This window comes from Anser brachyrhynchus (assembly GCF_964034855.1).
Source record: "Anser brachyrhynchus genome assembly, contig: SCAFFOLD_219, whole genome shotgun sequence".
Classification (NCBI taxonomy): Eukaryota; Metazoa; Chordata; class Aves; order Anseriformes; family Anatidae; genus Anser; species Anser brachyrhynchus.
In genome coordinates, this window is record NW_027663887.1 from 42,381 (window position 1) to 65,337 (window position 22,957).

Genomic DNA, 22,957 nt, shown 5'->3' on the forward strand with positions numbered 1-22,957 from the left:
TTATTCCACCCCAGTTTTGCTAGGGCTATTGACAGAGACTGGACTACTGGATCTGTCCCCTTAAAAAAACATAGAAGAGATGAATGAGGAAAACAGGGGATAAGTTAGGCCAGTCTATGCAAAATGTTGACAGTAACCTCAAGTATTGCTTGTGGGTAGAGCCATATTACCAGAAAATCCTAAAGATTATCAGTAGAAGGATTTTAGTCGTGGAAGTTCTGTTTTCTAGTGTGAAGAAGGTTTGAGGTGAGGCTGAATTTCCACCCAGGTGATAATGCTGGCTACATTTTCACTTGTAAGAACACGGAGTGAATTGTTTGGCTAAAAAAATTTAGCCAAAAAAAAATAAAAAAACCTTAATGGATCTCATGGAAGCACTCGGTAGCCTCAACTGTGACTTCTGAACCTTTAGAAGTGTAGTATATGGATTGAATTTGAAGCTTTTTTCTAGCTTCCTGATGGGATACATGGGTTTGGTTCTTCCTTTTTTTTTTCTTTTTTCTTCCTTGCTATGTGATTGCTTTAATTTTTTCTTGTTGGCTTATTTTTCTATTTCATTTCCTCTGTTAGGATGCAGTAGTTCAAGTCCCCAGGAGGGGATAATATCCTTAAAATAAAAGGCAATCTGCGTATTAAGGATTGTTGCAATGGAAAACTAGTGTTGGTTGGTTTGTTGCTATGTGGACTGCAAAGAAAGGAGAGTAGGAGTAAGAATACCCAATAATTTGATAGTTAAGGAAGCACAGAAGTATGCACATACTTTTGTACAAGTTCTCGAGCCTTGGGTAATTCTTTGTCCAGCTCTGTATATCCCATATCTGACTATTAGTATGGAACAGCCTATGTTCGTTTATCTTAAGTCTCTTGCACCAAATTGTCAGTGGTTATGACAGAAATCTGTTGATCAACGCTGGATTTTTTCAAACAGGTTTCCTGCAGCTAGTCTAATAATTTGTAAAAGCAGTTACCATCTGAACACCAATAGTTATGTCTCCCTTGCAATCACATTACATTATGCAATTTAGAGCTGGAGTAAGGCTTAACTTCAGTCAATAAACCTTGTGGCTATTGGGAAAACGTTTCTGTACTCAAGGTCTGTATTTGATTTCTTGGTACATAGATTAAAAATTGAAGATTTTTATTCAAATACAAATTATGGATTATGCACTTCAGCTTCGGCAGTCCTTACTCACACCTCTGCACTAACAAACTCCTGCTCAACCTGTTTGCTTGGCTGAGATGCCTTTTGACATAAGCTAATGGAAGTGCCTTTGTTTCGATCGACAAAATAAGCACCGTGCTTGCGGTGTAGTTGACAGCAACATAAGACAGGAGGACATCCTGAATGATTCTCAGGGGCTGCAAAACTGTGTTACATCCCTTGTATTTGCTGCTGCACCTGTTGCCTTTGGAAGATTGTTACTGGCAGTGTGTAAAGGACCTTGCTCCACAGGCACGTAGATAATCTTAGACCCTCTTCTGCACTCTTTTCAGAAAATTCGGTGGTTAACGTTGTTTTGTACAGTTCCAGGTGCATTATAACTCAAAAATTCTGTCAAGAAAAACTTACATTGCACTTCAGATGCTCAAAATTTCATCAGACAATTTTATTGCCCTCCCCAAGGTAATCCTGGTTTCCATTCTGCAGGCTGAAGCAAAGTAATGTTCGCACGGTCAGGGGGAGCTCTGTTAGAGCCGAAGTTCCGTGATGCAGATGATCCAGAATTCCTAAATCTGTGCAGAGTGGCCCTTTCCCTGAGCAACCACCAGACTGGTAGGTTTCAGTTGAGGATATTAAAGCATGGAGATACCCTCAGATTTACAGGGTGCCTAAATTACCTAGGGCAGATGTTCTCTTAGATGAGAGAGCGCACAGACTGTAGTAAGATTTCATCTTCCCTCTGGATGAGTAGTTACCTTGGCAACTATCGTACTGCATGAGATTTTGGTTGCTAGTAACTAGCACAGTAGCAAAATCCAACGTGATACATAATACTCAATGCGCTTCTGAAGACAGCAAGCACGTGTCAGCATAAGCAGTTATGCTGTTTGCAATGCAATGGCTATGAGCTCATGCCGATAGCAGCCCTACACTCAAATTGTAAGTTTTAGTGTTACCTAAAATGGAGAGCTGTACAGTATTACACATTATCAGTGCTTTTTCTGGAGGAGCTCTATCAGAATGAATGCAAGCAAATTTTTTCTGCTTACAACATTTCACATCTTTAAAGTGCCTTATTAAACTTTCTTAGTAGAATCAGACTGTATAGCTCCTGAAGAATCCTCTTAAAACAAGGATTGTGGGAGTTGAATTAGCTCAAGCTGCCGAATTTTTTTTGAAAAACCTCACATAAATAGGAGAGCATGTGCACTGTGTGATCTTTCAGAATGCTCTCAGTAGTGTGCAGCAATACCTTGCTCTTTCCTTTCCTCTTCCTCCTTTCTAGTCCAGAGCAGCTGTAACTGCCAGCTGCATGAATGGTGTTTTAAGGTAAGGTGTAGTTGATGAGTGCTGACAGATAATGTTTCCAGAGCTATCCAGACCTGATCTGGCCTGCAAGCCCTGCATTTAAAAGCGCTTGCTTCTTACCACTGCATTTCATTCTTTATGGCCACACAGTTTACAACAATGAAATCCCCTTACTTGAGGGTTCATAATTCCTCTTCTGTTGTATTTCTGGTGGTTCTATAAAATGTCAACAGGGCTTGTTGTTAGCAGAGCTTATCAATGAGACCTGCATAGGAGAATCATTAGATCAATCCTGCAATTAATCTAAGAGGGTTTTTCTGCTGTAAACTTTTCTTAACAGCAAAAAAATGGGGAAAAAAGGGAATCATTTCCCAGTATCAGTGTGTATTGCTAAATCATTCCTGAAGCATGAGAGTTTGTATGCAGGTGTTCCCATGAGTTCCAGATGTTCCGTGGTACCTGTTACCAACGGTGGCCAGTTGGTGGTATTCCTCATTCTTAGCACCTGATAGAGACTTCAGAGATCCGCTTCAGAGCTTTTTCTTTCTCTATACCTTTCATACTTTTCATGTTATAATTACTTTATTAGTCTTCCTAGCACATTAATTCATTTAATTCTGGTTATTCTGCATGCATTTCTACCATGTTTGGAATATGTTTTCATTATAGTAATTGGTCGTTGCAGTGTTTTCAGCTGCTCCTGGGATGGGTGCAGTGCATAGCTAGGAAAGACTGCAGAGAGAAGTTGGTGTCTTAGCCACGTTCTGACTTAGTGCAAGCCAAGTGAGCTCAGGAGAGCTAGGCAATGACTGAGTTTTGCCAAGAAATTTGGAAGGCTGAGCAAAAAATGTGAGACTGGGAGTAGAGAAAGTTGTACTCCTTGCATGGAAAGTTAGAGGTAGGAAGGACTATTCTTGACTGGCTTTCTTTGCTGAAGGTGTCAGGGGCAGGTATTCCTATGTAAGGAATGCTGATGGGGATAGGACAAGCCATGCTGATGTTAGGTGGTTTTTTACATAGAAGTTTGAAAAAAGTTTCCCAAAGAAAAAGATGACTCAAAAGGTAATTGCAGTTATTTTTTAATTTAGTATATTTATCTTAGAGAAGAGCCTAATACAGCAAAAGAAGCAGCAAATAGTTCTGCAGTTTTAATGTAATGATCACATCCTCTCGTGCTTTTAACGTGTTGGTGACTTTGTTCTCAGTAAGAACTGTGTCTGGAGAAAATAGCAACTTGTGGCTACGTGCTGATGTAGTAGTCGTCATTTTGTCCATCATCTCCTGGCACAAGCTGCTTTCCCACAGCCTGTCTTGATCTGGTTGTGCCCTCCCAGAGATCTCATGCTGCAGCTAAAATGGGAGGTGGAGGCTGTTGAGCTGGAAGCGTGTTGGTGAAGCTGTGGCATTCTTGTCTGGCCAATATGCTCATCTCCACAATAAAAAGCTGATGATGAAGTCACAAAATACCTTTTGCGTTGCTTTTGTAGCCACGAATCTTGAGGAACCACTGTGACAAGTTTAGAAGGACAGTGAAAGGTGCTGAAATTCTAGCTCACGTTAAAGCAGGAGCCCATTTTCCAGGCACTCAGCATAAATGTAGCTGGTGGTCAGCGGGCAACCGGTCCCTCCAGGGTCTGGTGTAAGTTACAGCAGAATTTGCAACTATGTCTTTTAAGTGCTGTGGTGCTTTGGGTGCTGAAGTGGACCGCAACTGCTGAGTCAGATGCAAAGGTGGATGTTGTCTTGTGAGTGGTGGAAGCTGGCTGGATTCATCATGTGGCTCCAAGTACTGAGCGAGGATGGGAATTCACAGCTGGAGTGTCAGATTCTGGCCTACCCTCAGTGTGTTGTCATTGTTTGAATTTTAACAAGATCGCTCCCTTCTGGTTCTGTTTTTGTTTCTTAGTCATAGTTTTTGGTCTTTCTATAGCAAATGCAGTTCCTCAAGCACTGGTGAGTACAGGAACTTTTACTTGATTTTGAAACAGTTTGAGTCTTATTCTCCTTTCACCAGTCTTGCACTCTGTAGCAATAGCTTTAATAAAATCAGTGCCATTTGAGTGTAACTTGAATGCTTTGCCTTCACTTCTGGAAATGGAAAATATCTCATCGGAATAGAAAGCTAGTCATTTTTTGCATAAATCAGTGGGAACTCTGTGGAAAGTCTAGCGTAGAGAAAAGAAGAGCAACTTCGACATGAACATTTAAAACCAATTTATTAACATAAAACTGAAATCTGATGATTTTAGGGGAATTAATGTTTCACTGCTGTTTGTGAGTAGAGCACAATAGAGGGTAGGTTTCTTGTTCAAGAACAAAAATTCATTTACACAATGAAAACATGTCAGTAAACTTTTCAGAGCATCCACGGTTGTGGATGGGAATGCTCAGATGTGGCATGTGATCAGGACTGTGCTTCCTGCTGTAATGAGCCCACTGAAAACTTCAAAAGGAGATTTCTGTGCTGCACCTTGCTGTGTATGTTCACAAGGACTGTCAGTCTTACCTTCCTGTTTGATTTAGGATGATGAAGGCAGAGGCAAAATCAAACTGAAAGTGAAGCGAGTTTGGTTTGATGGAATTATAACTCCTAGTGTTCTGGGAAAGGAACAATGATGCCTCTTCTATGGCATGTGTGATGATGCGCCACTGTCAACTCTCACATGACAGGCACCTCAGCACTGGCTGCAAATATGGGTGAGTGTTGCAACTGCAGTCTTAATTTTAAGCTTTGTTTTCACAGCTGTTCAGTTCTGAGACACCGAGAGTTAACACCAAACTTGTAAGTCACTGCTCTCCCAAAGGGTAGGACACGTGCACCTCCAGGTTTTTAGCATTTAATGTTTTTTCACAGGTTCAGCTCAGTCCTCAGAGAAGCATTTTGGTGGTGTTTCCTATTCATATTTCTCAGTTCTGTGGAGTTTGTGAGACTTGTGGCCAGCTTCACAACACAAAAGCATTCTTGGAAGGGTAGACAGTCCTCTTTTCCCACCCTGGGAGTCATCAGTAAGTTCTCTTTTGCCCTGCTCTGTAAATAACTATGAAGTTGCTAGCCTGAACAAGATAAAATGAAATATTTTACATTTCTAAAACCTAATACTTTCTTCCTACTGAAGAAAGGGCTGGTGTCCCAGAAAACCTGTTCAGTTTTCCAGCTGTCTGAAGTAGGGTGTTTGTGCCCCCCAAAAGTTTTTCCAGCTATATCAATTTTATTAGAGAGATTCCCTCTCCCTCTAAACTTCTTATTCCTAAAATAGCAGTCTGCAAGTGCTCCTGCTACATCACGTTGCATACAGGCATTTGAATCTGTGTTTGTGCTAGCATACTGGAGACAATAATATCCCACGCTGTGAATTTGTGTAAACGCTGCAAATGCATTGTGGGGGATAACATACACTCAATTATACAGAGCATCTTTCAGAATTCCTACAAGGAGCAACAAAACTGACAGCAAGAAATGCACTAACGAAGTCATGTGAAGCATTTGCCAAGTAGAGTGTGATTTTAGTCCTAGGCAATAAAGAACAAAGACAAACAACGTGCTTGCTGCTATATTAATAGGTTTTATTTTGCTACAAATCTTAAACCACGTTCTGCAGCTTGTCATGCCTTTGCCATACTAAACCTTCCTGTAAGACCTTGCTCACGTCTTACTCATGTGCTTTCTTTTCTGTTAAATTTGCCAGGAAATGAAACAGGATAGGAATGTTAGGGTAGTACTAATAAGAAGATAATGGGCCTCTTCTGGTGAAGAAGAATGACTTCATGAATCCCATGTCTACTAGCCATTGAAATCTGCCAACCAGCTTCTAAAAACTGTATAAAATTTGAATTTCTTGTGTGGAATCTGCTAGGGCATTGTCTAGTCTCTGCAGTTCAAATTTGTATGATATTATGTATGCTGCTGTGACCTTTGTTTTTAGCTAATAGTTCACACCTAACTGGTGTTCGAAAGCTAACTGACTTAACTCTGCAGATGAGTGTGCACCCTGCTCTGTAGATCCAGCCTTCTTTTCTTATGACTGTACTTCACCTCCTGTTCCCTGCTTCGGTACTTAAAAAGGATGAACTCCACTCTTACTGCCTTTTCATGAACAGTGTTAAAATATTTAATGGAATCTGGTTTTCTCTACCAGACTAAGTGAGGTTAAGCCTTTCTTTCTGTCTCACCTTTTGTTATTTAAGGTTGTTATTAATGATGAGAGGCTAACCAACGTTTCTTAACTAGGTGGTCCTCTCCTGTATGTCTTGTTTTCTAGATTAAACTCTATGCATAATAAACTTTTCCTAAAGGAAATTTTCCAACAGCCGCATACGCTGTTGATGCTGTAATGCCTGGCTGTTTTACTTTTTACACACAAACAGATATCTGGCAACTGAAACTGAATTTGTTAGATCATCTAATATTCACATGGTGGATGACAAGCAAAACAGTTGGTGAAATGTAGCTTGGTAAAACTTGCTTCTCCCAGAGCAATGTTATTTGTCTTTGCATTAGATTAAAAAACAGCTTTTTTTTTTTGACTAGCCTGCTTTCTAGGTAAGACAGCTACTAGTAACACCCTCTAGTTTTAAAAAGCTGTTATTTATTCATTTAAATTATTTATTTTACTAGCTCTTTTTGTAGCTTTCATAGCCTAATTTCTATTACGTATATTTCTCATAGTTCAGATTTTTGTTCAGGTTACTTTTTTTTTTGCACTTGTAGCTGTGACCTTCAGTGTTCGGACTTCTCAACCATGTTATACTCAGGTCATGTCACGTAATGAGGTTACCTGAGAGTTCCCACTATAAATCCTATTTTCTAGTGTGTGCATCTACAGTAGTCCACTGTACAGACTTCTTGTTGGCTCTCACCTGCTAATACTTTAGAGGTGCCAGCTAAGTGTCTCGATTTAGCAGATGAGATGGAAGTTGAAGCTTTTCTTGTCATTGCTTGCAGTCAGTCTCATTCTTGTTTAATTGTCTCTGATATTCCTAATTGTTTTAGTTGGGCTGTGGTGTGCAGAAGTGACCATGGGAATAATTCTTCAGCTCTGTTGAAAGCTTTCAGATGCTATTGATGGTCTTTTCACCGCTAGACAGAAGGCATGAATGATTTGAATGATTGCTTGTTGTAGAGTACCTTCTGCAGAGTCTGCCAGCAATTTTGGAAAGCAACTAGATAGCATCGTGCATTAGTAACTAACGACCCTTTCCCCTCAGGGCTGTTTATTCACATTTTAAACAGCATGGTAATACTAAGAAACTATCTGAGAGTTCAATACAGTTGTGTAATAGACATTTTTCTATTTACATTTCACTCACTATTTTCAGTACAAGAGTAATCACAACAGCTAGAAATTGCAGGAAGCCTCAGAAGAGATTTGAATTAATAAATGAAGGCAATTGACTCGGGAAGTGAGCTTTGCTTTGAGGCAGGAGCCATTTCATGGCACCATAAGGGCTCTCTGGCATAGCCTCGCGGGAGGAAGGGTGCTGCTGTGGCTGGTGTCCTTGGTCTGCACAAAAATCTCTCTGTAGGTCTGGGCTCTCATTCTGGGAACACGCAAAGAATGCAGAGCTTGGTTCACTTGCAAGTCACTCTGCGATCTTTTTTCTTAATCCTTAAAGACTATGGGGTAACCTTTATCAAGTATATTGTGTTGATGTACAATAAGGAGAGCAATAAAAAAAGTACTTCCTTGTCAGAAAAATATATTAGTATTTCAGGCAGACAACTGGGCTAATTTTCACCTTTGCATGAACATAACTCCTAAACAGGCACTTAATAAATTCAGAAATACCTGAACATGCAGGCTTAATACTTGCTTTTTAGAAGTATCCTTCTGACAGACACTTGAATGCTCGAATGTTCATGAAAAATATAGGCAGAGCTTTAGTAAGAGTAGCTATGTAATTCATGTCCTTAAAATTTCTCTTCTCAATGACAGCATTTATAGCTGGTAGTGATTTCCTCTTTTGCACTTTTGCTTTAAGAATGACTTTTAAAATAACAAGTGTCTGTTCTGTGGGGACCTTTTTCCTCTGTTTATGCTTTCCTTTTGAAAGCGTAAAGTAGTCTAATGTAAATGACAGCTTTTGGACTTCACCCTAAATACACAGGAGTATAAGCTATTTTACTTTTGTTCCTTCAGTCACCACATCTATAACAGCTCTTTTTCTCATTTTCTAACATTGGATTTCATGGTATTTCATTTTTGGTAGCAGTATTTCTGTGTCTGTGGACGCTTGACTTTGTCCAAATCATCACTGACTTCTAGTGCGAGAAGGAAAGGAAAAAAAAAAATAATTTTAACAAATTGTAGACAAATGACTGTTGGAAAAATGGCTCATTGAGGAGCTACTGTAATTAACTGAAACTCTAATCCTGTAAAGTTGCTCTGTAGGAACACTTTCATAGAGATATAACTTATGAGAACCCTTCTGATCATGTGAATTTAAGCACGCAGACATTTTTTGCGGAATCAAGATACAGGTGCTGTACTTTAATAGTTCTGTGAATTCACTAGGGCCGTTACCATCAGCCGAGGGGATTTCATATCCCCCATGATCCCAGTCCTGCACTGGGCAGGCTGCATGGGAGTACACACGTTCTCTCCCCTGTGGACCTGCAGGAGTTTCGGGTGCTCAGAAGTGATGCCAGCGGCAGGGCGTGCACACAGCGAGCGCGTCCCTCTCTGGGGCAGCGTGGTTCACCGCACGTCTCGCAGGGTATGGAGATGGGAGAAAATCGGGGTGCTTGGACGCTCGTCTGCCGTATGACTCTAGAGAAGACTAGTGACTTTAAAACCAGTTGACTGACAAAAAAAACCCACCAACAAACCATGCCCTCATGGGGAAGCAGGTCCTTGTGCCACAGCCAGCTCGCAGCAGCCATGGGGCTGGAGCTGCTGACTAACGCACGACACGCTGCTGCGAGATTGCTGCGCTCAGTTCCCCAGGTCGGGGATGACTCAAAACAGCACATGTTCCACATTAGTGCCCAGAGGCAATTGCTGTTTGCATCATGACAGTGTCAATTATCACCTACAACACTCCTGCAAGGAGTAAAATGGCCCTGACAAAGATGCAATTATTTGGCAATTTGCTTCCTTAGCCCTCTGATAATGTCAGTGTTTCTCTAGCGATACTTTTAAGCCGTGGTGTCTCACAACACTGCAATGAAAGCCCCAGCTTCTCCTGTCCGGTTGGGCCTGTGTGTGCATGGGGAGGTGTGCTGCCTAAAGGAGAACTCTGACCTTTCAGACCGAGCATCGTCGCAATTCTGCTGTTGAAGCTAAATAGGTCACTGCAACGGAGGAGCTAAATCGGGGGCTGACAGACAGAAAGGGTGAGCACACAAGGAAGGAAGCTTCGGCATCTGCAGTGATTTCACTTCTGCAGTGTTAAATTTACACCTCCAGCAAATTGTTCTTGGGCCTTGGCTGCCCATGTCCGCAGTGCTGCTGAGCTGGCAGACCACCACCGCCCCACGGCTGTAGGCCCGCCGTTGCCCGCGCTGCTCTGATGGAGGAGGAAGGAAGACGTCCGCGTCGCTCAGTGTTCTGTCAGATGGGAGACAGCCGGGGATCGCTCCCTGCGCAGGGAATGCTGGAGACCAGAGGTGACAATATTGAGTTCAGTCCCTAGGTCTTTAGGATAGCTCCTGAGTACAAAAGCTGTAAATGGGCTTACACACTGCTGCTGCTGGCTCTTCTTGCTGTGTTCCTGGCTGTGGCTCTCTTTTACGTACAAATGCTTGATCCTTTGAAGCTGACCTTTACATCAGCCCTAGGAAAAGAGGTGTCCCTCTGAATTTCCCCAGCTGCTGCTGATTTGTGCCACTTTGTCTGCTTGCAGGAGCGGCGGGGAGGCAGCCAGGCCGTTCCTCCAGGCTGTGCTCAGGGAGCACTGGCAGCGGCTGTGTCAGCTGATGTTCTGCCCGTAAAGACTTTTCCTCCACCACAACAGTAATCTGGCATGTCTTTAGGACTATACATGCTTTTGGGAGACAAAAAGAAAAAAAAAATGCTGTAAGCTTTATTTCTTGATTAGTTTCTTATTTAGAGTATGTGCTAATGATGTATTTAACAAGAGATCTGGAGCAGGAATAGTTAAGTGTTTCCCTAGCATTAGTGAAAACTTTTTTCTGGAGTGCATCCCATCTGGCCTCTAGGGAGAGCTAGTATAACTTCTGTGCTTTTCCACTGGAAAAAAATTATGTTGCTGAAACACAACTTTTCTTCATGAAACTCTCTGTTTCAGTAGATTGTCAGTTGAAGGAAAAGTGAAAAAATCTGGTGATGAAGCTTGAAACATTGTGTTTGATCATTTTCATAATGGCCATTGTGGGAAATTTATTCCAAGACAAGTTTATTGTGTATGTTTATGTTGTTACATTGTTGAAACGAGTGGCAATCAAAACAAATACCCCCAGAAGAATTGTTAAACATCATGGGAAATGTTTTTATTCTTTTGAATTGTAATAAAATCTGCAACATTTAAAAATTGCAGACTATCTTCTAAAATTGCAGGTTTTCTTATCATTCTTATTAGCAAGAGAGATGATTTTTTCAAATGTTTGTCTATTCACACAATTAAAATACAGATTTTGGTTTCTTTGACCTCTTGGCTTCCCCTAAAAGAATGAAGGCATGTATGAAGCAAACACGAGGTATTGGTGGATTAATCTTAGAGAAATTTTTGTCCTGAACATAGTGGGATAAGACATCTGTTGACTGGCCATCATTAGCCCAATTGTGCTACTTGTTGGCCTAACAATGCAGTGCTCTCCAGCACCAAATTCAGTAAATTCACGTCACCTTATATGGACTTATGTATGCAATTCCGCTCCACAAAAAAGTGTCAATCACTTGAATTGCTTATGCAACAAAATGCTGCTCGTTGATAGCGGCACTTATGAGTTGCAAGGAAAGTTTGTATCCTTCTTGGTGATTAGGGCTGAAAACCTAATTATGATGCGTTATAACATCAAGTGATGCATTTCTGCAGCTATTGCTCCCTCTTAACGCAGGTAATTGCCTGCAGAAGCAATCACTGTTCTTGTAATAGAAAATAGGAAAATGCTCTGCGAACCTTGGTGAAAGAAATTGGAGGTAGCGCTCTGTAGCATCCCCCCCCCCCCCCCCATTTGGACCTCAGCAAGGTTTTGGATGCTGTGCTAATGCAGAACCCACCTTCATCCACTGCGGTAGAAGACTCAGACATTAATATTTTTAAAGCCAAAATAGACAAGCGAGGCCTGCAGCTTGCTCACAGCCATCAGCACTGCAATGAGATTACCTTTGCTTTCCTCTTGGAATAAACCTACAACTCGGCTCATTTTGTAGTCTGATGAATTTTCCCAGACAGTGAGTTTACATTAAACAATGGTAAAACGTGCATTGTAAGGAACATAACATTCAAGGATGATTATTGCTAGCATGAGGAGTTGGAAGGCTTATTATAATAACTAACTGGTACTTGTTGTGGTAGTGTTACAGGAAGAGTGCAAGTACAGAATACAAGATTATCCTTTCAAAAGGAAGAAGCTCAGTTATTTAATTCAGGTTTTTAAGTGGGTTCGGCCAGGGCACAGATGTTTGAACAGAGATGGCTGATTAATGAAATTGCACAGGAGCACATTCTCTAGCCTTATTCTTCTGAATGGTGCCAAACGCGCATCGGAGGGCTTGACTCTTTAGGTGCTGTTATTGGAGTGCTGGGTTGCTGTTCTGCCAAGAAAAAGGAAGAGATTACAGCGACTGTATTTGTAGTTCTGAAACTATTGGGAAGCTCCTTGTTTATGGCAACCCCTACAGAAGTTAGGGTGATCCCTTCCTTGTACGTACATGCAAAGTTCAGGCTATGTCATGGGAAAATCTTTGGCTTCGTTAGCCAGCAAGACTTTGTGGTTAGTTCCCAGGTCAGAGGACTAGAGGAAATGGATTCATTCATTTAGTAATCCAATAAATCCTCTCTGCAACAGCCTAGCTTCTTACTGCTGTGAGAGCTGCTGCAGCAGCTAGGTTGCGGGTCTGCACACTAGCTTTTGTTCTTCTCTTATCTCCTGTGCATCTGAATGAGGGCGATAGGCTGAATCTTCAGAAAGCTGTACAGCTTTGTATTTAGGATTTAGATGAAGAGGTGACAAACCTGACAAACCTCTCCGTAGTGCCTGGGAGCTACTTGTGTTCTTGTTGAAACCCAAAGCTGGCTTTCTTGGCGCTGTCCTGGCATTTGGTGTTCTTAACTGCCACTGAGCCAGGAGAACTTGTCACAGATTTTTAATCATTGTTGCCTTGGGCCAGACTGGAAATAGGTGTTAGCGATGTGAGACCCTTTCTGCTGCATGTGAAAGGCTTTTGCTGCCTTCTGATCCCTGGGAAACCTTTAAGGGTGCAGATGATCTCATCACTTAATATGGGACCATGCTCTTTATTTGAGTTCCTTACCTAAATTAGGCATTTTTGACTGTGGATTCTGCGTAGTTGATTTATGAAATTATCAAACAGTTACTTTTAGGCTTGTTTTCCTTTTTATACAACTGCCTGTTTCCAGAAGCAATGTTATTAAGAGAGTACTGAAAACTCTTTGAGCTGCACAGTTGGAGCATCATTTTACAAAGTATTGTTTCTCCATCTGTGATTTCTGGATAGACTTATAAATGTTCACAAGTATACTCGAGGCAGGCCCGGTGAAGTAATTTTTTTTTTTTTGGAAATATCTATGAGGCTATACTTGCTTCCATCATTCAAAATTTTTATTTTGGGAGGAAAACACACTAGAAGTTAAATTAGTGCAGCACAAAGCAAAACATTTTGAATGTGTTTAATGAGAAAAAAAGTCTACAATTTTATTGGTACTAGGCGAGATCTTGGAGATACCTTTCAAAGGATATTTAGTTTTCAAGAAGGAATTGGGGCAGACACATTCTGACATTAATAAGTAAGAGGGAGTAAATAATTGGCATTACTTGCACAGGGGAAATGATTCAAGTATGACATAATTAGATAATATTAAGTGAGAAATTAAGTGGTAAAAAGATTTTGGTTTAACAGGAAAAACTGCGTGCTGAAAATTTGCCTATTAAATTAATTTCACTGCAAGTTCCCTGTGAAACTTTAAGTCTCAGGGGGTCATTTGTCAAATCTTCAGTTAATGTTTCATTGAAAGTAATTTAAACTTGTTGGAGAATTAGGAAAAAAAAAAAGAAAAGGTAAAATTTGCAAGTGTACATTATCTCCCCCCAGCTCCATGCTGTCTTGACCCTTCTGGCTGACTTTGGCTGCTGCTCATCAAATACTGAGCAGCTGTTGGTGTAATTGCATTCACTGCACATCCCCATAAAATAGAATCAAGCTTGGACTTGCCAAGCACACAACAGGAGCTAAAGGGGAAAAAAAGAAAAAGGAGGGAAAAAAGGGGGAAGAAAAAAAAAAGGCTGTTGCCAACGTATTGCATCCTGAGCTGGGATTAGTGAAGTTACCTGTCACTTTTCCACTTGCCCTTGGCAATTGTGTCATCCATGCTGGAGGGAGAGACCAGCATGTTCAGTACCAGCTCAGTTTTTGCTGCTGCTGCCCCTTGAGCTTATCAAAAAGAAAATATAAATGAGAGCATTAAAAAATAAAGAAATGCCTAGTCATAGAAGAATATTCAACAGCCTTTGTTTGGGAGCGGTTCAGAACCAGAGACAATGGTGATGGAGTTGGGATGACCCAAGGTGTCCTAACAGCAGCCCTGTGAGAAGTGAACGTGTAAAGCTGCTCTCCTCCTGCTCTTTTTAATGGATGCAAAGTTAATGCACATTTAAGAGGAAGAAACTGGTTTTAAATTCTATTTCTAAATACTTCAGCTGATATTTTCTAAGGCTTAGGTGAAGGCATTTTAATTGTAAAAAAGACTGTGCATGTTCATGAAAATGTTTCGTTTTCTGACTGGGCAGTTGAATTGTAAGCTTCTTCAAGAAGACAAAGGCCTGTGAAAGATCACAAGTGTTTTTGACGCCCTTGCACATAAATCAAAATTTGTGTAGATTTATCCCATTAGAGATAAGCTTTGCTGGCATGATTAGAAACTTTGTCATGAGTTTGGTGGTAATGCATTAGCTTAAATGTATTTGGCGTGATTAACATCAGTTTAACTTAATTCATTACATGTACGATTAGAAATGCGGTGTGGGGTTTTTGTCTGGTTTCACCAGTGTAACTGGGAAGAGTCGTGCACAGCATGGATTAGTCTGGTGCGTGGCAGAGTCTTGAAAAAACTGTCGTGCCCACTTAGCGTCCATGAAACAGAAATCCATTTCAGCAGATTTGGAGAAGTAGCTAGTAGCAGTGCTATGGCAATTTCAATTAAAGGTCTGAGAATGGTAATTATGTTTACATACCAGCAGTCTGATTAAATGTAAACTAATTATGCAAAAAGCTTAAACTGTGACCTGAATTACTCTTGCTGAATCACAGTTGAATTTCAGGAGAGTTTTTGGATAGCATATTATCATTGCAGAAGCTTTCCTTTTTTTGTAGATGTGTGATATTACTGATACTGTTGGAATAATCTGACCTTCCTTTCCTGTTTCTCTACTTCTGCCATCCAGCCGCAAGCATAACCTTCAGCTAATTCTGGGTTCAACTCTTCAAAACCCTGTTCACAAAGCAAGAGGTATTCAGTTCCGCTGGTACAAAAAAAAAGGGGAATATGAAGTCTTTGTGTAGATGGTTAATCTTTTGAAGCAAGTATGAATTCAGAATGATTTGCTATGCTGACGTTAGAAGAACTATGGTCTATGCAGTGCTGGAGTTCAACTAGTAACATAAAACAACAGCCCTGAAGACTTATGCATCATGATCTGACGCAAGTGTAAGCTGCAGTTTTAAACCTCTAATACACAACAAAATCATAGAATGGAAGAATAGTTGAGGTTGGAAGGGACCCCAGGAGATAGTTGGTCACCTCCTCTGCACAAAGCAGAGCTAATTTCAATGTTGCATTGGGTTTGCTCAAGTCCTGAAAGTCCAGAAAGTCCGGCATCCTCTCTGTATGTTCCTGCAGCACCAATGTTTCCACTAGGGGACAAAGCCCATTAGGTTTGAGTGAAAAAATACCCACATCAAAGTTTTGTCTGGCTCGTATTTCCTTTTGATGCAATATAAATCAGTCTCAGGGCCTGAATCACAAGCCTCAGTATAGCATTCCATCATGCTTTCATGAAATTTCAATATTGAGATCAAAATACGTAGAAAAACTGGGATGTGTATTCAACAGTGAACATCATCCCACAACTTCAGATTTGCAACTTTTACATCTATTTTAATACTCATATAAAAATGTGAACAACTGTAGCAACAAAGGAGAACAATTAAATTCAATTAGAACTGACTAGTGTTATGGTATTGTGAAGAGATTATATCTTCTAATTTTGAAAAAGTGATTGCTTTTACAGTTCAAGGATTACAGCGCCTCCAGTTCTAAAAATGTAGTCTTTTAAATTGAATAGGTCTCAGAATAAGTCACCTTTTTCCCATTCTTAGTCCAAAAGGAGCAGAGCCCTAATGCCCTGCAGTGTTTTTGCTTCTGTTTGCCAAATGACCTCTATAAGAGCTGCTTCAACTGGTTGCTTGCTTCTGTATGCTGCAGACTATAGACAATTCCCATAGCAGAAACATCACTGCAAATTATTTTGTCTTTTTTTTTTCCTACAGAATTTGTTTTGTTTCTGTTCATTGCCTACATGGAAGACAGAAACTTACTGAAGATCTGAAGTTCATCCCAATAAACTGACCTTAATACTCTCAAAACAGGTATATATCATTACGAGAATGTGGATTATTGCTGTGATATTTATAGTGTATAATCTGTTAATTATAGAAATTCATGCTTTTTAAAGCCATTTTGGAACAAAGTCTTCAGTTTCTAGTGTTGTTGGCAAGCAGCTTATATTGTTGCATGAAAGTATGTCTCTGTTTTTATGTACTCAGTGTTTTTTTGAGAGGGATAATTTAATGCTTTTGAAAGTAGTGGAGGTTCAGCAATAGCAGATGCGGAATTTTGGTCATGCGATTCCTGCTGTGTTAAAGAACTGGCGTGTACACGTACACAGCCGGAGTGGATTTGACGCTTGTACCAAGGCCTTACAAACCTTAGGCTGAACATTGCAAAGATAAAAACTTACTATTTTTTCCCCTTTGTAGTTGTGCAGTGTATCAATCAGCCCAGGGATTTCTTTAAAGCACCTCTACTTGTGGTGGGTAGAAAAACTGGGAAGCACAAGTAGCCCCCTCTATTCAGTAAGTACTGATGCCTTTGTCAACAAGCTTTTCATGGGTTTAGAAATAACAAGTAGCATCTTTTGAAGATCAAAGAGATCAGTGACAATTGTTTTGGGTTTTTCTTGGTTATCTTTTAAGTATTCAGGCAAACCAAGCGCAAGGTACTAAAGTGTTTTGGCTAAAGATGAAAAATGGCTCTTGTCTTTAAAATCCAGAACCAGTCTAGGCCTTCAGTGCCTCTTAATTAAAGTTTTCTCATTTCTTTTCTGATATGGTTACTTATTTTGTCCTTTTAAGTGTTCTGACTTCAGCCCGGGAAACATAACTTTCATACTGATATTTAACATAGCCAAGATTAGAAACAACATGTATCCTACAGTTTTAATTTTCTGACTATTGGTATGATTTGATTAAAGAGGTATTCTACTAGGTACAATTCCCAAGGACTTGGACAAAAATCAACTTTTCCTATTAATAAGGATTTTGCAACCTTTTAAATAATTTTCAGTTTGTTTTAAACAGCCAAGAAGGAGTAATCTCTTAACCACATAACTTTTTTTGAGCTGATGGACTAGATTTTGATTATCGGGTCTCAGGAAACTTCCCTATTCCACTTAGTATTAATGTGATAAATAATATGCATATCACATAACATATTTAGGCCTTGTTGTCAGTCTCTAATGAATCAGAACTTTGTTTCGTGTTGCCAGATATTCTGATCTCCTCTTCACTCCTGCTTATCAGGAGATTGCTTGGGCATATAATCGGTACTGACAGTCTCAGAAACAGCCTTTTCAATTATTTATTGCTTTGGTATCTTCCTGTTTTAAACCCTGACCTGCCTGAAAGTGTTGTAGACTTATCTGAGGAAAAAATATTATTTAGACAAATAAACAAATTTAAAAAATAATAATTCTTGTCGACATTGGCTGGATCAGCAAATCACATCACTATCCTAACTCCTTTTGCCTTGTTAGTTCAAACCTGAGTTTTTTTCCATGCTCTTGTTGCTTTTGTCAAATTCTTTTACTTCATCTCAGTGAAGAGTCAAACCTTTTCTTCTAGAAGTCAATTTGTATGGCTTAGGGAACAGTCTTGTTCCTGTATTCATTTTGGCCATAGCGCTGTTGAAATTATGAACAAGGAGGTTTATTCTAGTAGTGGCGTTTTAGGAATAGGGCTGAAAAAGTCTTAATGTTGGCATTGTCTGTTACTGTTTGCTCCTTTGGATCAATTTCTCAAGTTAATGTTATGTCTGATAACTCATGGCGGGACAAGAGCTCAAACTGAGGGGGCTAGGAGCAGACAGAGTGATCTTTCCTTAGTTATGTGGCTGGGCATATCCAGAAGTTGTCTTTTGCCAAGGACATGTGGAGCTCAGAAGCTTCCTCAAGGTCCAATACTTGCTTGTGCAGCATGGCCCATGGGCAGCTGTGCTGGAGCAGGCAGGGAGCAGCCATGTGCCTCTCCGCAAATTGCCAGCTGAGTGCTCACCCAGTGCCCACTGTGCTGGTGCAGGGGCTGCTGCAGCCGTGGCTTCCCTGGGAAAGCACACCGAAACAGCGTGACAAACCACAGGAACCCTCCCTGCCGCCTGGCGCCGGAGGTGCTGTGTGCTGCCACGCACCTATGCTTCAGCCTGGTTTGTCTTCTGAGGATCCAGGTATAAGGTTCCCTGGAGAAACATATAGAATATTAATGTGCAAGATGAGTGTTGCTCCCGTTTCTGGCTATGGTCTGGATAAGGCAGGTAGTCGAACTGTCTCCTCTTCTGCCATCTCCCTGCTTTTTCTAGTGGGGCTGATTGTAACCTATTGGAGTAAGAATAAGAATATTCCTAAAAGTGTTGTGCTGTCTTGAGATTTTCTGAACCAAGCTGATGCAGATTTAACACTCTAACTCCAGACACAGGGATTTAAATTGATGTTTGCGCTTCCAGAGCTCAGTTTGGGAGAGAGCTGTTTGTTAAGAAGTTCCTAGACCCATTAACAGACATTCTCTTTTATCTGACTTCAAGTGAAAGCAGTTTTGCTTTAATTCACTGTTTGAAGTGGTGTGACAGCATATGCAGTGCTAGGCTTTGAAAAGTCACAGAGCTGTGTGTCATCAACCTAGAAATGACAAATCACATCATACTGATTAACGGCGTTACCTGGAGGAAGGATAGTGATGTGACATTGCACTAGATGTGATCAAGAACTTTAAGGGATCCTGTAAATAATGTCTGTTGAGGGCAGAGGACAAATCTCCTTTTGATGCAGACAGACGTCTGCTTGTTAAAACAAGACTTGGGTCTAGTCAAAGCAGTCCCAGTCTAGCCTGTATTACATTGCAAAGGATACGTTAGGATATTATCCTCTACAATCAACACTGTTAACTTCAGCTCTCTGATAACCAGTGCTAAAACACTACCAGATTGACTACATTAATAAATCATTAAAAAGCTCTGAGCTGTGTGTATGCTACAGCATGACTGACACCTCAGATGATTTCCCAGTAGAGATGACTTGTCACTGAAGAACAATTTGAGTAAGCTGCATTGACTCTACTACACATTTAGTAACCAATATGCTGAGCAAAGGTATTTAGATACTTGGTCTAGTAATGTGGATGGCAGAAGTATGTATTTGAGCATGGTCGTTTGATTATTTCGGGCTCATTTGGCATCTTTTTAATGTTTAATTCCAGGGGAGTGAGTTTGCTGAAAACTACGTAATCACTACAGCAAGTTCAAAGGAGTTATTCAGAATACTGAAAGACTTAATGTAATACACACCACCTGGAGATCTGCACTGAGAACCTGAGAGCCTGTATACAAAGCAGCGTGAAATTATTCAAAATGACTATAACTAAAAGAAGAAGAAAAATATGATAACACAAGTGAACAGAATATTTCTTGCCCGCAGGTGGTTTGATTCTGACAGATGAAATTACCTTTGTTATCTGCAATACTTGGATGACTTAATGGAGTGTGCCGTCAGCAAGTTTGTTGGTGACACTAAACTGGGAGGAGTGGCTGTGTGTATTTAATGAACTTGTTGCAATGGTGTTTTTTTAAAGCCAGCCAAGTGCTACCAAGGTTTACTTTTATTTGATACTGCACAATTACTTGGATGCAGAAAGGATATCTAATAGAGAGAGTGAACTCTCTCTGGAGTTGACCACTACAAGAGAGTAGACAAGGAATAATTGTTGTAAACATACCCCAAGCATTGTTTTGAACATATTATTGTTACGAGATGCCTAAAAATAGCATTCCAGGATTTGCCTGGAAAGCTCTTGTCTGTACTAAAGACAAATGGATATGCCACTTAGAGCCTAATATTTAATGAGAAAAGCAATGTTGACACAAACTAAATTGCTTTAAAGCAAGGTCAGTCATTTTTCATAAAGGGAAAGCTTTGTGTTTCTACCAGTCAACATTTCCTACCAGTGACCTGATTGGGCTGACACTTATACAAGGATGGAAGAAATTATTCTACTATATATAAATACAGATATGCTTCTGGTTTTCAGTTTAGCTGAGCTGAACAAATATTAGCTTGGAATGATCTGAAACTGAAACATTGCAATAAATCAAACATTTTTTGTGGGTTGAACGGAGGACTATATTCAGTCACAAGTAAATTGAAATTTCAACTGCCTTAATAAAAGCAAAAGGCTTGACTCATAAAATGGAAAAAGCTGAAGTGAAGCTCTAATTTGCAGGGCAGTTCAGCTCAAAACTATTTTTCTTTTATTTATTATGAATAAACTTTTCTTAGGGTAAAATCCTTCAGCCCTATATTTTAAAAATAAGTGCATGTATGTCCAAGGGAAAGGCAGAATCTACAATGTTTATTCAATTCTCCCCAGCAGCAATATACTTTTCTTGGTAAAGATGAAAGCTAACGCTTTCTGTACTTAAAGTTTTGTTTCAGGACAGTGTCTGCTTTCATAACAAATTAACCTCTTCTTTCTCTCTATTTCAGATGCCAGAATTTTAAGACTGGAGTCTACCTGGAACTACATGTGAAGTTGAGGTGAGGTGATAATAAGCACTAAAACAGTATACTACTAAAAAATGGATTTTTCCCTTTTGAGCATCATTTTTCCCCTGACGTAAGGGGGATGATCTGTATTTATTATTTCTGTAGAATTCAAATGTTTATAGTAATTTACAGAATTTAATAAGTTCATATATTAATTTTAATCAAAAAATACCTTGGAAAGAATTTAAAATATGAAGGGCTTTTGGTAGGTGGGAATGAGCTGACTCTGGCCAGCTGCCCACCCAGCTTACCTTTCACTCCTCAACAGGATCGGAAGAAAATAAGATGGAAAAACTGGTGGGTTGAGATGAAGATGGGGAGATCACTTACCATTTACTGTAGTAGGCAAAACAGACTTGACCTGGGGATAATAAATTTATTGCCAATTAAAAATAGAGTTCTTTACATCCCTCCCCTGAGTAGCACAGGTCATTGGTGAATGGGGCCTGTGGTCAGTCACAATAGTAATTTCTCTTTTCTTACCATCCTCTTCTTACTCACACCCTGCTCCACTCTGGGCCCTTCCCACAGGCTGCAGCCCTTCAGGATAAACCTCCTCCAGCATGGGCTGCCATGGGGGTAGCTGCTCCACTGTGGTCTCCTCATGGGCTGCAGAAGAATCTGCTCCAACATTTGGAGCTCGTCCTCCCAGAAAGATGTGACCTAAAGAAGCTACTATTAGAATCATAGAATCAATGAAGTTGGAAAAGACCCTCAAGACCATCAGGTCCAACCATCAGCCTGACTTGCTGAGTCCCATCACTAAACCATGTCCCAACTTGAGACCATTTCCTCGCATCACTTGTCACTTGTGAAAAGAGACTGACACCCTCCTCACTGCAGCCTCCTTTCAGGTAGTTGTAGACAGCAGTGGGGTCCAGGAGGTGGTACTGCCATCCAGAGGGACCTGGGCAGGCTGGAGTCAGGGGCTGCCAGGAACATCCTGCAGATCCACGAGGGGAAGCGCCAAGTGGTGCCCCTGCAGAGGAACAACCTCAGGGACAGCCAGCTGAGAAGCGATGTGACAGAACAGACCCTGGGCCAGAAATTGCCCTTGCAGCAAAACCAGCCTGACGGTACGCAGGCTGCATCAGGAGGGATCCTTCCTGCAGTGAGTGCTGGTGAGACGCACCTGGAGAGCTGAGCGCGGTGCTGGGCTCCGTGCTGCGACAGGGAGTGGCCGCACTCGAGAGAGTCCAGCAAAGGAACGCTTGAGACTGGAGCATATCTCCGGGAGAAAGCCGAGAGCTGGCACTGTTCAGCCTGGAGAAGAGGAGGCTCAGGGGGATTTTGCTGGGGTGTACCACTGTCAGATGGGAGGGAGTCAAAAGATGGAGACACAGGCTCTTTTTACTGATGGATGTTCAGATGGGTTCTTTATTTTTGTTTTAATAGTAAGTGGCAGGAAATATAATAAGATTTTGAATGCTGCAGGGTCATGTTTCAGGTAGCTCCAGCTGGAAGAAAGATTGCGCATTTGTTATTTTGTCCATTTTGACTTTTCATAAGAATTTTTTCCAGTGTCCTCTTTCCTTTCTTTAGCATGCAGTCTCAGCCTTCAGCAAAATCTTAATTTCAACTTTCAACCTTAGGGACTGAAGAAGCTCCTAATTTCATCCCCAAACGTGTATTTTTCTTACTAATGTTTTGATTTTGGAGGAGGGGAGGCTGGGAAGAGAAGGAAAGGCAGAGTAAGGAGTGTGTTATCTTTGCAGTATCTTCAGGAGGCTGGGTACTCCCTTGTCATTTGGTCTGCACATTTCTGTGGTAACATCCTGCAGGAGGTTATAATCATTACTGAAGAACAGTTTCAGTGTAATTTTGTCTCTTACTGACTCAGCACTGTAAATTTTTAAAGCTTTGAGCCCAATTGCCCTGTACAATAAAATAGTCGTATTCCTTTTTTACTTGTATTTAAATGAGATTATACTATTACAACACTGGGCAACCGAATGGAAAATCAGGATCTCTATTTTTCTATGCTTATGTCTTCTGTGCTGAGCTGGTTGAAGATGCCACTCTTTAAAAGCTTCACCAAAGGTCTATAAGTCACTTTTTGAAGGATGGGAAATGCATGCTTTATAGAGTGGGGCACAGCAGGATGCAGCTAAACAGTGTATCTGAGTAGGACTACATCTAAATTGAAGTTTGTGCACACAGTTCACCAAACACTGTGCTGCAGATTTATTATATTGTTGTAA

General features: G+C 40.7%; 1 long non-coding RNA gene across 2 annotated transcripts in view; it reads left to right on the plus strand.

Moving 5' to 3' along the window:
* Window positions 1-22,957, plus strand: part of LOC308186713 — a 114,347-nt gene that overhangs the window by 16,291 nt on the left and 75,099 nt on the right. For both annotated transcript variants that reach the window (XR_013944200.1, XR_013944201.1), the window contains exons 5-11: window positions 4,994-5,167; window positions 15,054-15,316; window positions 16,159-16,257; window positions 16,648-16,743; window positions 19,414-19,631; window positions 20,697-20,747; window positions 21,288-21,867. This is a non-coding gene — a long non-coding RNA (uncharacterized lncRNA). The remainder of the gene's footprint in view (window positions 1-4,993; window positions 5,168-15,053; window positions 15,317-16,158; window positions 16,258-16,647; window positions 16,744-19,413; window positions 19,632-20,696; window positions 20,748-21,287; window positions 21,868-22,957) is intronic.